Source organism: Clupea harengus, chromosome 9 (genome assembly GCF_900700415.2).
Source record: "Clupea harengus chromosome 9, Ch_v2.0.2, whole genome shotgun sequence".
In the NCBI taxonomy this organism is placed as follows: domain Eukaryota; kingdom Metazoa; phylum Chordata; class Actinopteri; order Clupeiformes; family Clupeidae; genus Clupea; species Clupea harengus.
Window position 1 is genome coordinate 7,487,991 of NC_045160.1, and position 16,325 is coordinate 7,504,315.

Below are 16,325 nucleotides of genomic sequence, written 5' to 3' on the forward strand. Positions count from 1 at the left end.
GCACTCGTGCTCAGAGAGGATATAGTGCAAGAGGTACAGGTCCAGACCCCCAAACATCTGACAGTGCTCTGACAAGATGAAGAGTGAGAGGCACAGTCCATCCAGTGCCCATTGAGGACAGCTCCAAGGCTTTCCGCGTTATGCTGGAAAAATATCTGCATCAAAGTTAGTTGTTGAACAAAATAGTTTATGTTTTTCCACATTTAGAGTTTTTTCAGGAGGGCCGCAGACCACCATGTGCCTCTTTCAGTACAAGAAGGGGTCACTTCTGAAAGCACCAAGCCCAGACAACATGGTCACCTCTGGTTACTGAACGTGTGCTCTGAAGCCTTGCAAGGCCGAGGTGATTGCAGTTGAGAAGACCAAGAAGTTTTCTCAATTTAGCACCTGACATTATCCGTCGCTGTTAATGTATGGTTTAGAGGGAGAACTCTTAGTCATCACCAAAGGTTACGTAACAGAAAAGATGAAATGTGCAAGAAGGGCAGAAGGGACATCTCTGGCATATATGACATTATTAGGTAGTCATACGGCACAAATCAATGACCTGATGAACAGCAGAATGTCAGCATCTGGACATTTGAGTTGAGTCTTTCCCCTTCAATACAGTGGCAGGTTTTGGGGGGTCTTTAGATCTTAACCCTTGCGGCCTAGGCCAGGCTAACTACCATCAACCAATCCGTCCTGGAGCTCTGGAAAACAAATAACAGGTACAGGTTTGAGGTCTTCTCAGATTGTTGAAAGAATTCATGAACATGGGTCAAAGATAGGTGTTGTGAGGACAAAATGGACTGACTCAAGAACTGGATCTTGTAAACGTATTCTGACAACACATTCGACTTGTTTGATGAAGATGTAATGGCTAAAACATTGCACTATTAGCCTTGGGAATCTAGTTTGGATTTTTTATCAGTGGACCTCCTACTTAAACGGTATGTGCTCATTCTTTTTCAGTTTTCTCCTCACCTGATGAATCACCATGGCCCATCTGACCCCCCCCTCTCCTTCAGAGTGAGAAAGTGTTCAAATACTGCTGCACAACTCTAGAGGAGCCAACAACATCATTTAACATGTCGCGATGACTAATGAATGACAACAACATCAAAATGTCTGACCAATGCGATGGCGGAATTAGTCAGCAGAATCAGTCGGCTCTTGAAATAAAAGATGGTTAAGGTCAAGGGAATAGCTTTGTGAGGAAAAGACAGGCACTTAAGCACAGTGTGTTGGAAAAGGTCACAATGTCACGGGCTGTCACAGTCAAAAGCCTTGAGGGAGAAGCAAAGAGACATGCACTAACAAACGGGTACAGAAAAATGGAATGCAGGGACATCATAGGCCTGGTCTGTCTCGAGATTCCCGCCTTACCGTTTAATGTACATGTTTGCCTTTTTCATGCCCACGTATTTGCATTCCATGAATATTTCATAGGCAGTCCTCTTCCCTCAACCCTACATGTTTCCGATCAAAGCACAGTCACCACTGACAGGTTCAAATTAATCAAGAAGGATCACCCAAAGGCAGCTGGATGAGCCTGTTTTCTCACCGACCAATGGCAGAGAAGAGAACAAGGCTGCCACAGATCAGAAATAACCAGAATTCACATGTTTGCTGCCAAATCAGAGACTGCTTTTTTGCCAGCAGCACTGCAACCAATAACTCAGCTCATTGCCATGCATCCCACACCTTCTTCTTTTGGATGAAAAAGGGACTGTTATTCCACAGTCAAACACACAGAGTGTGTGTGTGAGTGTGTGTGTGTGTGTGTGTGTGCGTGCGTGTGTGTGTGTGTGTGTGTGTGCACGCGTGTGTGTGTGTGTGTGTGTGTGTGTGTGTGTGTGTGTGTGTGTGTGTGTGTGTATGCACGCGTGTGTGTGTGTGTGTGTGTGTGTGTGTGTGTGTGTGTGTGTGTGTGTGTGATGAAAACTGTTATTCCAGGTTGATATTCCTCGTGCCCTCTTTGCTACTCAAACCTGCTCTTCGGCAGAAGATTTTCTTCTGACTCATAATGTGACAGCTAAAACCTCAAGACTGAGTCGTGTCTGATGGAAGCAGAGAGGCAGAGACGAGACATAAAGCAGAAAGAGAGAGAGAGAGAAACAGAAAGAGAGACATTGACATTGAGTGTGTGTGTCAGAGAGAAAGATACTGAGAGGTAGATGAAGAGAAAGAGAGAGGCAGATGGAAAGAGAGTGAGAGAGGATGGGAAAGAGTGGAAGAAAGAGGGAGAACAAAGGAGAGAAAGCGAAAGAGATGGAGAGAGAGAGAAAGAGAGAACGATGGAGATAGAGAGAGAAGCACATGTAAAGCGTTGAACTCAGGCGATGCATCATCCTTCCTGTTATCCCGACCAGCTCTCCAGCTGTGGGCATGGGAGAATGAAGGGCCAGAGATGTGCTGGAGAGGCGTGCATCATGACCACGCTCTGAACACTGCTATCAGCAACATGGTCCATATTGTCCTCTCTGCAGACCACACTATGTCCTCAGACTGTGGAGCAGTGCATACAACATCTTTTGAGAGTCCTCCAAATACCAATCAGATGAACTGGAGTTGATATTGCAGCTACAGCCTGTGTGTTATTCTGCATATATAGGGCCACCTACTGGTGACAAAGAGTGTTGCATGCAATGGGAAGTGAAAATCTCTCAATCAGGGCAATCTAGTATTGGTTTTTTTCTGGGTATCCATAGTGATTGATCCATAAGAATATGAGCATATTTTACTGTTTGACCTGGTCCAGTAAAAAGAACAATCAACCCACCTCCCTCTGCCTCTAAACTCTCTCTCTCTCTCTCTTTCTCTCTCTCTCTCTCTCTCACACACACACACACACACACACACACACTCACACAAACATACACACACACACACACACACACTCAATAAGGCACACAATCTTTTATGAACACATACACACACAAACATATAGACACACATTTAATGAGACACACGCACACTTATTCTGTCCACACCACACAGAGCACATGACTCACAGCGATGACTCATCTCACTCCCCTCCCCCAGCGCACTTACACACACACACGCACACACACACACACACACACACACACACACACACACACACACACACACACACACACACACACACACACACACACATATAGTGTATTATCTCTCCTGGCTAACCTTGGCTGAGATTGAGAGAGGGTGGCTGGTCGAGTGACACAGTAAGATCTCTCCCTGCCTCCTCCACAGCCATGATCCGTCCGCGTCCTTCCCGGGGTCCGTGTCGGATCACTCTCATGCCACTCCTACACGCCACATGCTGCTTTCTATACATTGAAGGACAATAAATGCAGATGTTGAGCATCTTGAGCACGTACACACAGATGATGTTAGCTATCGTCACCGTCGCCTTTCCGTTTGATTGCATTCTGTTCTTTGTAGTGTTTATGAAAAAGGAGAGCTTTGTTTACTTAAATAGCACAGAGTATTGCTAATGTTTAACTCCTTAATCACAGGCTTTTATTACATGAAGTGATTCAAATAATGTAGCTTTTGGAATATTTGGATTCAGACAGGTTTGGTTACTAGTGATGGGAAAAGGGCTCTTTGAAGGGGGCTGGATTTGTATGGCTCTGTTCCTTTCCGACAGCCATTCAAAAGAAATCCTTTTTTCTTTTTTTTTAGGGAGGGGGGTTGCTCTCTCACACAGACAGGTAGAATTTTTTTTAAGATGTGGTCTATTCCTTGTCTTAATACTGGCAAAGAGGGCCTATTAGAAGGCTATAGTCTTCTAGTCTTCTTCTCTTACAGTTTTCTCATAGGTCCTCTTTGTTCATACTGTCAGATTGTTCTGCACAGTGACTGATAACTCACTCTAACCGTATCTTCTACTTTTTATTCATGTTCTCTCTTTCTCTCTCTCTCTCGCTCGCTCGTTGAGGGGGGGGGGGGGGGGGGGGGAGGGACGCTGGGAAGCATTTGGAGAGGCTGAAGGTCAGTGGCATACATACAATGTCATACTATATGCTGTGCTTCTACCCCTTCAAACAGTAGTGCCTAGTGACCGGAAGTGGGACTAGCAACACAAACACAAATTGTACAAATGTGCTGCTTGATAGAATACTATGTGTTCTTGCTGAATTGTGTGTAAGGTGTCACTCAAATGATGATTAGCAGGTGCTAATACAAATAATGAATGTTCACTAATCCAGTGCTGGAAGTTGTTTTGTGAGGTGTGTTGTTGAACGCTAATTGTTGTATTTGTGAGATTCTGAGGTCTCTGCATGTGTCTTATTATTGCTCCACCTTTTGTATTGTGGCTTAGGGTCGCCCTCTTTCAGACTTCCGCTCATAGCCTCATTTCAACTCACAGCCACAAAGCTAGCTAGCAGCGCTAGTGGTCGACGGCTTGTGGCCTAATGTGTGCTGATGCCTGCAGCAGGCTGAGAGCTCCTCTCCCCTATATGTAGTGTGTGTTCTCTAAAACTACAGTATAAGGGAATATTAATTAGTCATCACTGTGGCTTCTGTCTTGAATTTGCAGTCGTTAAATTGAGTTAAGAGACTCTGTTGCACGCATGTTGTTGTTGGATAGCACACACCACGACTGACATGGCAATACTGCAGACTAATGTTAATACTGTAGGTCAACTGTTGTGTTGCATGACGTTAACACCAAGAGGGGGAGATTTATTTCTGCCACAACACCTGTTTCCTAGGGCTATTAGGGCAGCTCCGTATCTGACCACAGAGTTCCATGGGGAAACTGCAGGCCGTTGTGGAGTTTCTATGGGCAGAGATGTCCACTGGCCCACGTGAAACCTACTATGCTAAGTATAGCGGCGGAGGCGAGGATGTCACTGCTCGATGTGAGTCAAATGTACACGTGAGTTGGGCCTCAATTACAGACAAAGCTGGGGGTGCTGCCACATCACTATTGATTAAATACACACACAAGACACACAGGTAAAACTTCACTCTCATGTCCACAATATCATCACTTGGAAATATTGTATAACTTTTCTGTCAAAGTCATTACATGGAAGTCATAACTGGATGAGAATGCATAGGATGCATCACATAACAATGCTTTCTTTACAGTGTGCTAAAATATAATTGGATAATATGTATTATTATTAGTATTAGTATTGTTATTATTATTGTTTTTGCTGTTTTATTTGTTGTTGTAGTTGTAGTTGCAGTTGTAATATTAGTGCAACATTGTTATTCTCTTTCTATGTGTTGTTGTTGTAGTCTTCATATTATATTAAGCCTAAAACAGTTTTGAACCCTTACACTTTTGTGTTATTATGAGTTAACTTAATAGCAGCAATTCTCCGTTCACAGTGTGGGTTGCTAGAGAATGTTGCCAAAATGAGTAGGGAAATGTCCTGCCCAGACACCTACCAAGGCAAAATATAGAACCTGATCGCTTGGTATATTTAATCTCGTCGAAAGGCGTCATACACAAATCGGTTGACTATAAACAGACATACAGGAAGTTTTGCATCTAGATACATTATGAAGCAGGTTATGTTTTAATAACTTATTATTTTGTTGTAATGCTGAAATTCACCAACCACGACCGATGATATTTTTACAAATCCATACTAACGAATATCCATCGATACCTGTTGGATATTCGTTCACTTGTTACAATATTAACAAGTGAATAATTTCGTGTCCTTATCAGAACAACACATGAATATGCATTTTTTATTCCGTTTCTCTGTTTCTAGACGATCTCGACCATCCTAACTTAATTGGCTGCGCAATATTATCTGCGTTACCGGAAGCACCTTGGCAGAGGTTCGTTTCTCTCGCCATTAGATGTCAGTGTTATCACGAAGAAGAGGACGGAGAGCTGCTACAGTAAGCCAACTTTTCAGACCTTGCGAGTACTTCTCACCATTTTGACTTTATCGCAATTGTTTGTCACATTTTTTTTTCCTTATCTTGAATTGATTCTTTTTTTTCTGACGGCAGTCTTTGGACACACTGTGTACCCTGTGGTTGGTCAAACCGGAGAGCCATCGTGGTCATGGTGGCTATGAGAAAGACCTCAGAAGAACCATTCACAGGGTGTCAGGAATCCGCCCCGAACGTCTATTGTTATGTTCCCTGTTGCGTTGCATTATGGATAAACGCGAGGCCAAAGTGTCAAAGCAATTATATGCCACATCCTCAGTAATCCCACAGCTCTGAAAATTGAACCCAAAGCTTTCATATTGGTTTGCAGTAGGAAGAGCTATTTGGTGTGCATTCCCCTTATGCCATTGTTAACATCTATGAATCATAAGGACAGCGAATCATAATTAGCATGGGAACTTAGAGGGGAGGTCAAAGAAATGAAATGATTCAGACTTCTGCTCCAAACCACCATTGGTTGGCTGTAATGGACTGGACCGCAGAGCCTCTAATCACCCATTGGTGAACCTCACTAAGCATATGCCAGCATACCAGGAGACCCATTTTACAATAATGTATTCAGAACTAGTCACTCCACGTCCAAGGAATTACCACCAGCCCACGAATTGGCTGGCAAGTGCAGCAAAGTGATCGTTGGACTCTCTGTAATGGAAAATGTGCAGTTTAGCTATCCTTAGAATCATGCATCAGTTTTGTTTTTTTGGTTGTTGTTTTTTTTTTTGCCATCCATAAATATCCCCTGACATTCCAAATGTCCATCCTCATAAATCTGCAGAGCAAAAGAATTGGAATGAAAGGTCACTGTTTGGTCTGGGTCAGAATTCACAGCTTGAAACTATGAGGTGGCCATATTTTGGACCGCATCTTCTCTAAACTGCTGTCGTCTCCACGTGACCAGGCAACCTCTGTGGAGATGTTGGCAGGGCCACATCAGTTTATGGGCAGCAGCCACTTCTCTTTTTTGTTGTTGCTGTTGTTGTTGTTGTTGTTCGCCCAGGCCAGTGGCAAAGTGCGCGCTCCTGGAAGGCCCACTTCCTGTGTGCTTGAATGGCTTGCCAGCTGAGCCTTTTAACAAGATAATGATCGTCTGAGTCACCTCACCATCTATTCCTGGCCTCCCCAGGACCGAGGGCCCTCTGCTTCTAGAACTGGACATCCAGTCACGGGCCATCGCAAAAGGAACATAAAAGGAACAGAAATAGATTTTCACGAGAATGAATCAGAATGAACACGTGAATGTGCGATAAGGGTATTGCTCTAAGAAGGTATTGCACATCCGCACATGCAGAGAGAGGCTGACGGCACAGTAAGACTGTGCTGTTTGTGTGTGTATGACATTTTATCCTTATTTTTTTTCAAGGGTCCAGTCTTCATTTGGCCTACGGGTTCCCTTATCTGGGGCTGACAAAACACCTGGTCACAGCATCACAGAAGGTAATGAAATAAACCATGTGGCATTTAATTTTCAGGGCAGATAAGCAAAACCAATGGTCACTAAGGAACTATCAAAAACGAGTGCAAAAACCTGTGGCCAATAAGGAACTATCAAAAACGAGTGCAAAAACCTGTGGCCAATAAGGAATTATCAAAAACGAGTGCAAAAACCTGTGGCCAATAAGGAACAATCAAAACGGAGTACATTCTGTTAATACTTGGGAGAGGTGATACTGTTTAGTTTTCACTCCACCAGTACAGGTTCGGGTTCAACCCCCAGGGAGCACATAAACTAATAAAAAGTGTATATACTGTAAGGATAAAATGTTTTGGATAAAATGTCTGATGAATGTCTAAATGCAAATGTAGTAATCTGGATCAACCTGAGATAAAAAAGAGTGCAAGGCAGGGGGCTCTGAACACAGGTTTGGCAGGGACGCTGCGCGACTTGTGAGCTTCAGATTTTCCTCTTAATGTAAATGCACTAATCTGGATCAGCCTGCAAACTCACAGAAACATGGCAGGACTTTTATTTTGTAAGCCCCTTTGTGGCCGTGCTGCCTTTTCCAGTAATACCACAGCTTGTCACTCTATCAAAAACACTGGGCTCAGTCTGACCAAAGGCTTTTCTCTGTACACATTAATTTAGATTGCAGATATACAGTTCCACACACTCTTGAAAGTGACATCCGGAAAAGGCCTATGAGTTTTGGCTGTAGGTCGATTCTTGCCTGAAAATTTGCGGATAAACTTAACATCCAAATGTGGTATCCAGTTTGAACAAGAGCAGCCTTGTTGTGAGGAAGCTCTTAAAATTATACTTAGAGAACTAAAATTCAACACGTTACAAAAAGCTGTGAGGATCTTTGAGTGTGAGTGTGCATATCTGTGTGTGTGTGTGTGTTTGTGTGAATATGTGTCAGCCATGTGTACTAAAGTGTGTATTTGTGTGTGTGTGTGTGTGTGTGTGTGTGTGTGTGCACGCGTGTGCATAAGTGCGCCGTGGTTTGGCTGCTGCTGCTCCCTGGTCAGAGTCACGTCCCCCAGCCGAGGGACAGTGGGAATGTGGTGAGTCTGGTTGAGACCAGCTCATAAAGCTCTGCACCCTGGCACTGGCCCTCTTCCCCTGCAGACAGGGAACCAGAGACTGAGAGGGAAGCCACACAAGCACACTCTGTCAGAGGGGTTTCTGTTGGACCGTTTTTTATGATAGTCATCTCTACACACAGACACACACACACACACACACACACGCATGCACACACACGCTCTGCAGCAGCTCAGCTGACCTCAGGGTCAAGACCTTTATCTGCTTCCTTCTGTGGCCTGATGTACACCAGAGGTTTCAGTTCACCCAACAGACTGCCTGTCTCCTCTGTGAGGCCCAGTGGGGCTGCCTCACTCACTCACACACAGCAGCACATGCCAGCCCTACTGCACCAGTGACACTCATCGGCAGTTTACAAACAAACACACACACACACACACATATACACAACACACCACATACACATACACACACACACACACACACACACACACAAACACACACACACACACATACACAACACACACACACACACACACACACACACACACACACACACACATGAACAAACAAACACACGCAAACACCACACACACACCACACACACACCACACACACACACAAACAAACACACACACCACCCACACACACACACTGGTCAGGGTGGGTGAAACACCAGTCTGTGTCTGTTAGGGGACAGTCAGATTTAGCCGCCCTTGTCGATGCCATCAGTGTCCACAGCGACGTGCTCGTGTCCAAACAGCGCTGTGAATTATGAGTTGTAACTGTGGAGGTGGGAATCAGTTCAGACGACGCTGCAGTGAAATGCGCCCCCACTCTCCCCCATACGCTCCATACGTCAGTGAACAGGGGCCATTCAAGCAGCGTGTCACTGCCTTCTTCCAGCTTAAACCTTTGTACAGGGATGGATTTATTTTGGTAGGTATGAACAAAATATGCATGCTGAACAAACGTTCCCGGGCTAAAAATATGCAGTGAGACATGTATTTTTTCTCTCATATCAAGTCCAACAATGCACACACACACCCTCATACACACACACACACACACACACACACACACACACACACTTGCTTAGTGAATTGTTCCTATTTGTCCACCTCTTCTAGTGACTCATTTCAACCATAACCTTATCTGGGTGGATGAAGCAGAAGTGTCTCTTGATAACTGGTTTTCTCAGACGCTGAGATGCCTGTGTCACATCACACCACTCTTCGAGGGTGACGCGCCACTCCCACTTAGTGCACATAATAGCCATCTCTTATGCCTATTGCCGGGGCCCGTGACAATCAAATCCTTGTGATGTGCAATCGGATTCAGGGGTGTGTGTGGTCTCTTTTGTTGTTGTTTGTTTTGATATTTTTCTTTTTCTTTTGTTTATGGATTTAGGAAGCTCCAAAGTACAGGCTGCAGTGGCTGCGCCGTCACTGGCTGAGAGTGCGGACAGACTCTCTTATTTGGTGGCACCAGCTGCCGCACCGCTGGCGAGGGAGAGGGAGGGAGAGAGAGAGGGCTGTGGTGGGGAGACCTGAGCTGGAACCCTCAGCCCTGCAGTGGGATGTGTGGCCCACGCTGGCTGCCGATAAGACCGCGCGCTGTCCCCGGTGTGGCCTGGCGTCTCCCTTCGGTGGCAGTGTGTGTGTGTGTGTGTGTGTGTGTGTGTGTGTGTGTGTGTGTGTGTGTGTGTGTGTGTGTGTGTGTGTGTGTGTGTGTGTGTGTGTGTGTGTGTGTGTGTGTGTGTGTGTGTGTGTGTGTGATTTTGTTGTGTCGTGACTGTCCCTTTGTAAGTGTTAGTGTGTGTGTCTGTGTGTGTGTGTGTGTGTGTGTGAGACCTTTAGTTGTGCATATGTGATGGTTGTGTCCCTTTGTGAATGTTAAACCTCTGTGTGTGTGAGTGTGTACGAGAGAGGTGGGAGGGGCGGTTAATTAGGATGCTCCTCGTCACCGTAACAGTTCCCAGAGGTGCAGTACGTGTCTGGCCAAGGCCTCACTCTCGCTACCATGCCCTCAAACCCTTGGAAGGCTTCCTTCCTGCTGTAAATGTCAGCGCCTTCCTTAAGAAGCTATACAAACGCACAGGGCCAGAAATGATAGGATCTAAACTGAGCCATGGCAGCAGCAGCAGCAGCAGCAGCAACAAGAGGAGGAGGAGGAGGAGGAGGAGGAGGCGAGGCTGACGCAGTGGTGAAGAACAAGAGAGCGTCTCCTCTTCATCTCTTTCATCTCTGCTCTTCTCCAGAAAGACCCTCCGGAGCTATGCTAATGAGTCTGGAACTTATCTGGATCAAAGTTGGTGTCATATAGAAACAACCTCCCTCGCCTGCTCACCTCACCCCCCCACCCCCAGTGTTGTCCCAGGCCTCTCAGCACTAGTGTGTGTGTGTGTGTGTGTGTGTGTGTGTCTGTGTGTGTCTGTGTGTGTGTGTGTGTGTGTGTGTGTGTGTGTAGTGTCTTAAAAGTTTGTTTGTACTGTATGTGAGTGGGTGTGTGCTGGCCCCATAGTGTACAGTGCCAGTGTTTAAACTAAGCATGTAGTGTCTAAATGGGAAAGAATGTTGCCCTGATATTCATAAATATGCAAGAAGTCTTAAAAAGCACCTTTAAAAAACGCTTGAGCGTTTTGGCCAGTGGTTCAACGTGACAACCCTCATGATCATCTTCTCATTTTGTGTATATATAGAGCGAGCATTTTCATCCTCAGTGTCTCTTATAGCTGTGAGATTTCTCACAGTTGATTGTGCCTTCGAACATCCTGTATTTGTGTGTGTGTGTGTGTGTGTGTGTGCGTGTGTGTGTGTTTGTGTTTGTGGCTGCAGGTGAGTGTGTGGATGCCTCAGAGGTAGTCATTTGCGTTATGTAGTGTAAACCATGTTGTGTGTGGTTTTATTTTTATCCCTTCCATTTTAGTTTTAGAGCATGGTGACACTCTCAATTCAGCAGTTGTACAGTGCTTTTGTGGTTTGGTATCATGTATTTGTGTGTGTGTGTGTGTGTGTGTGTGTGTGTGTCTGTGTGTGTGCGTGTGTGTGTGTGTGTGTGTGTGTGCACGTTTGTGATTGTGCATGCCTATCTGGGTTTGTGTGTGTGTTTGTGCATGTGTTTGTGTGTTTGTCAGTGTGTGAAAGGCTCTTTGGCACATCCACTCTGGATATGATCTCATGTTGTTGCTGACAGCTTTATCTGCAGTCTCTCCCAGGGCAGGAGGCTGGCTGGCCTCTGCAGTCTCTCCCAGGGCAGGAGGCTCTGTGCTGGCCTGGCTGGCCCCTGCAGTCTCTCTCCAGTTTCCCAGCCTCTGTGACCCTGTCGCCCCACTCAGAGCCAGGAACTGCCCCAACCATGAGCGCTTGCTAGTCTCCGCGCCGTCTCGCTTTAGTAAACGTTGCCTTTTTAGACCCCCTGTCCTGTCCTCGGGGTGTTGCGTAAGGAATCTAATGCTAACGCTAACGCTAACTATGAGCTCTGTTGCCCCTGGAGCATCAGACTCACTGCACTGCACTGCACTGCACACCAAGAATAGAGTCGAGATGGAGTGTAAATGTGTACTTATTGTGAGCTAATAACTGCTTGCGGTGCTATGATACTGCTTGACCCATTATACTGGCCCTCGGAGGGGTAGTAGCGATGTAGACTAGCGTGTGTCCCATCTCCTTGGATGTGAGCCCTGCTACCATGTCTGTGGTGGAGGTGCACAATGAGCTGTTTCTCTGTGTTATCACAGAGTACAGGGTGTAGGCAATGGTGTTTGTGTGTAGGGACACAAATAGAAAAGAAGTGTATTTGTCCAAGAAAGAGAGTGGGGGAATGAAAGAGTGTGTGTGTGTGTTTGTGTGTGTGTGTGTGTGTGTGTGTGTGTGTGTGTGTGTGTGTGTGTGTGTGTGTGTGTGTGTGATTGATAATGATCTTGTGGGTAAAACTTAACAAGAGCAAGGGTGTGATCAAGAGGATGGGTGTGTGTCTGTGTGTTGACCTGCTATTACCCTTTGTGTAGTTGACTAATAGGTTGTATCTCCCTCACCCTCGCATCTCACAGGCCTGTGGTCCACCCAGAGCCAAAGCTTTGTGTGTGTGTGTGTTTGTTTATTTGTGTGTGTGTGTGTGTGTGTGTGTGTGTGTGTGTGTGTGTGTGTGTATGTGTGTGTGTGTTTATTTGTGTGTGTGTGTGGTCTGTGTTTTTTTTTTGTCTCCACACCCTGACCCTGTGAAAATCTTTGCTGGTGCTTTGCTGGTGTTGCTGTTCTGCTTTGCCTGCCCCCAAGACCGAGAGCCGCTCTTTAAAGCCAGGGAAGCACATACATATTGAAATCAAAAATGAATCAATAGAAATGGCATGATTCAAAAACACACAAACAATATAAATAAATATATTAAAATTTGAATTACGTATATATACGTATATGGTTCATTTGCATCCTACTGTTTATCCGCTTATCTGAATTGTGCACCAAAGATGGTAATCTCAGGCAAGGCAAGTTTATTTATATAGATCAATTCATACACATTGGTGCTTTATAAATGAGCAGATAAAAGAACACAGAAAAATAAAAGATTAAACACAAGGCTAAAAGAATATTGAAAAGACAAATAAATAAAAAAAGTAAGTCAATAAAAAGATTTGTCTTCAGTGGCTACAGTTGGAGCACATTTGATTCCATCAAGAAGTTGGTTCCAGAGCTGACTCCTCGCCTGTTGCCAATAGCACACGAGTATTGTTTATATTTCTAGAGAAGAAAGATTGTCTTGCTTTTTCTACTTCAGCATTATGTGTGCAGAGTATCCCTTCATGGATTTGAAAGTGGATCTGAAATTTGTATTTGCGCCATTTTCTTTTAGTCTTCCTACACTCTTTTTTTGGAGTTTAACAGTTCCATTTTGTTTCCATGGTGCTTTCTGTTTGTCGATGACTGTCTAAACTTTTACTGGATGAATGCCAATCTATAATATTTCAATTGAAATGATTCCGCAGAAACTGACCTTGTTTGACCCTGTTTACCTTGAGCTTGGTTGGTGTGGGCTGCAGCAGCTCTGAAGTCCCAAGTGAGGTGGCCTGTGGTCAGTGAGTCATTGGCTGTGCTCACTCAGACAGTGGCCGCGGTGGCACAGGTACCACGGCAGACGAGTGTGGGGGAGGTGTACCCGCAAACCATGGAGCATGCCGGCAGGGTGTTCTGCCTGGTGCGTTGCACTAGATGTGGATTGAACTGGGAGGCAGTTCTTGTAGCAATGTGATTACAAGTGTGTGTGTGTGTGTGTGTGTGTGTGTGTGTGTGTGTGCGTGTGTGTGTGTGTGTGTGTGTGTGTGTGTGTGTGTGTGTGTGTGTGTGTGCGTGTGCGTATGCGTGTGTGTGTGTCACTTATCTGTTTGGTGTCAAGAGACACTGAGGGAACACAAAAATGTGACATGTTCACACACTCAAAAGACACACATTCTCTCGCTCATGCTCCCCCCCCCCCCCCCCCCCCACACACACACACACACAGCTTATCAGAGTGTGATGTCAGATCCTGGAAGCTGAGAGCTCTGAGCTGGCTGCTTGCCCTCCCCACCTGCACACAGGCAGAGAGTGAGATGACAGAGAGAGGGATCAGCCAAAGCCCCAGGGCCAGCACTATACACTCTAGACCATAATCTAGCACCTCAAGGGTGCTAAGAGCTCTCATGGGTTCCACAGACTATGTCCACAGAACGCTTAATGATGAAGCTGTGGTTTTTACTAGCAAGCTAACAGCTCACATACTTTGCCTTGCAAACTGTGACAGCAACACAGTTGGATTGACATGTAACCAGCTTGCTTACAGATGTCATTTGGTTTGGTGGCCATTGCATATATGCACAGTATCCAACCCAGAGCGGAAAGCTGATCTGTGAGGAGGCTGTGCAGCTAGTGAGAACCACAGGTGTGTTGGACTCTCCTTTACATGGCCATATATACAATCAAAATGAATTGGAGACCAGCTACCTACCAAAACATACCTTAAAAAGTACATGAAACATATATGATGTTGCTTTAAAGGGCACTCTACATATGTTAAGCATGACATTTTCAGCCATAGGGGGAAATGTATCATCTGTTAGGTCTAGGTGTAGCTGTAAAGACCTCATGAAGAGCCATTTGTTCCTTCTAGATCGTAGGCTTGTCAGCGTTGGTCGGTCCAGGTCTGCCCGGACACAAAGTTGCCCCTACTTTGCAGGGGGCAATTCAGCTGCCAGCTCTCTGGCAGAGCCTCATGCTATGTGATCAGCATGATCTTCCCAATCCATTTGTGCCCAAGTTCCCATCTATGGCAAGAACAAGCTCTGCGTTTGCATGCTGCTCCACACTTCCCCCTGGGTAAACCTGACTCTGTGCAGAGTGTGTGAGTGTGTGAGTGTGTGTGTGTGTGTGTGTGTACGCACAGCCAGGAAGGTGAGTGATAATGTGGGTGTGTGTGGGAGTGCATACATACACACAGACACAAAGAAAGAGAGAGAGTGTCTGCCTGTCTGTCTCCCTGTCTGCCTGCCTGTCTATGTCTGACATGTCTCCCTGTCTGTCTCTGCCTAGTCTGACATGTCCCCCTGTCTGTCTCCCTGTCTGCCTGTCTATGTCTGACATGTCCCCCTGTCTGTCTCCCTGTCTGTCTGTCTATGTCTGACATGTCTCCCTGTCTGTCTCCCCCCAGTCTTTACCTTCCTGCTGGGCTTCGGAGTGAGAGTGTCTGTCTTCCCCCGTGTGTTTCACCTCTGACTGCAAGAACAGGCACCCGCGGGGCATTGGATCAGACGGCAGGCAGTCTCTGTATGTCACCACGCGCACGTGTGTGTCTGTGTGTGTCTGTGTGTGTGTGTGTGTGTGTGTGTGTGTGTCTGTGTGTGTGTTTGTGTGTCTGTGTGTGTCTGTGTGTGTTTGTGGTTCGGTGAACAGCCACTTCTGGAAACTTCCCCACACTCACAAGCAGTCATCAGAGCTTTTTCACACGGCTGGAGCTGCTGAGCCCCCAAGCAGTTACTCACCCTATTGCATCAGTGCCTTATCTTTCTCTCTCTCTCTCTGTGTGTCTGTGTGTGTGTGTGTGTGTGTGTGTGTGTGTGTCTGTCTGTCTGTGTGTGTGTGTGTGTGTGTGTGTGTGTCTCTGTGTGTTTGTGAGTGTGTGTGTCTGTCTGTGTGTGTGTGTGTGTGTGTGTGTGTGTGTGTGTGTGTGTGTGTGTCTGTGTGTGTGTGAGTGTGTGTGTGTGTGTTTGCCTGTGTGTGTCTGTGTGTCTGTGTATGTGTGTCTGTGTGTGTGTGTCTCTGTGTGTGTGTGTGTGTGTCTCTGTGTGTCTGTGTCTGTGTCTGTGTGTGTGTGTGTGTCTGTGTGTGTGTCTGTGTGTGTGTGTGTCTCTGTGTGTTTGTCTGTGTGTGTCTGTGTGTGTGTGTCTGTGTGTGTGTGTCTCTGTGTGTGTATGTGTCTCTGTGTCTGTGTGTGTGTCTATGTCTGTATGTGTCTGTGTGTGTGTGTGTGTCTGTGTGTGTGTGTCTGTGTCTGTGTGTGTGTGTGTGTGTGTGTGTGTGTGTGTCTGTGTGGTGAGGGGGCACTGATAGGGTGCTAACGGATGAAACAGTGAGGGTCTTCCTTGTCCTCCATCATTCCCAGAACCCAACTGATCTCAGGGTCTTGTGTCTGTCCAGTGTTTGCACTGTTTCCACTAGACTTGCGCAATAGCAAGACTTTTCAAAAAGAGGAAGCACGCTCTGCCAGGAAACAAGAAAAAAAAATACATCAACCCGCAATGAGGGCAAATGACAGTCAGACATTCACAGACACACAAACACGCCACAAACCTACACACACACACACAGTAGTGGCGGCTGGTAGTTGAAATAGAGTGTGTGAACTTGTGAACCTCAGAAAGCTGGGGTGTTCTGTGGTCTGAAAAATTAAACTCTTAAATGGGGACTTCTGGCGA

The 16,325-nt window shown here is 45.9% G+C and overlaps 1 long non-coding RNA gene across 1 annotated transcript; it reads left to right on the top strand.

Annotated features, from left to right (window-relative positions):
- The first annotated feature begins 5,721 nt into the window (after window positions 1–5,721).
- Window positions 5,722–10,064, top strand: LOC116221800. The gene is made up of 3 exons (XR_004164277.2): window positions 5,722–5,841; window positions 7,259–7,332; window positions 9,791–10,064. It is a non-coding gene; the product is annotated as an uncharacterized LOC116221800 (long non-coding RNA).
- Window positions 10,065–16,325: the final 6,261 nt, after the last annotated feature.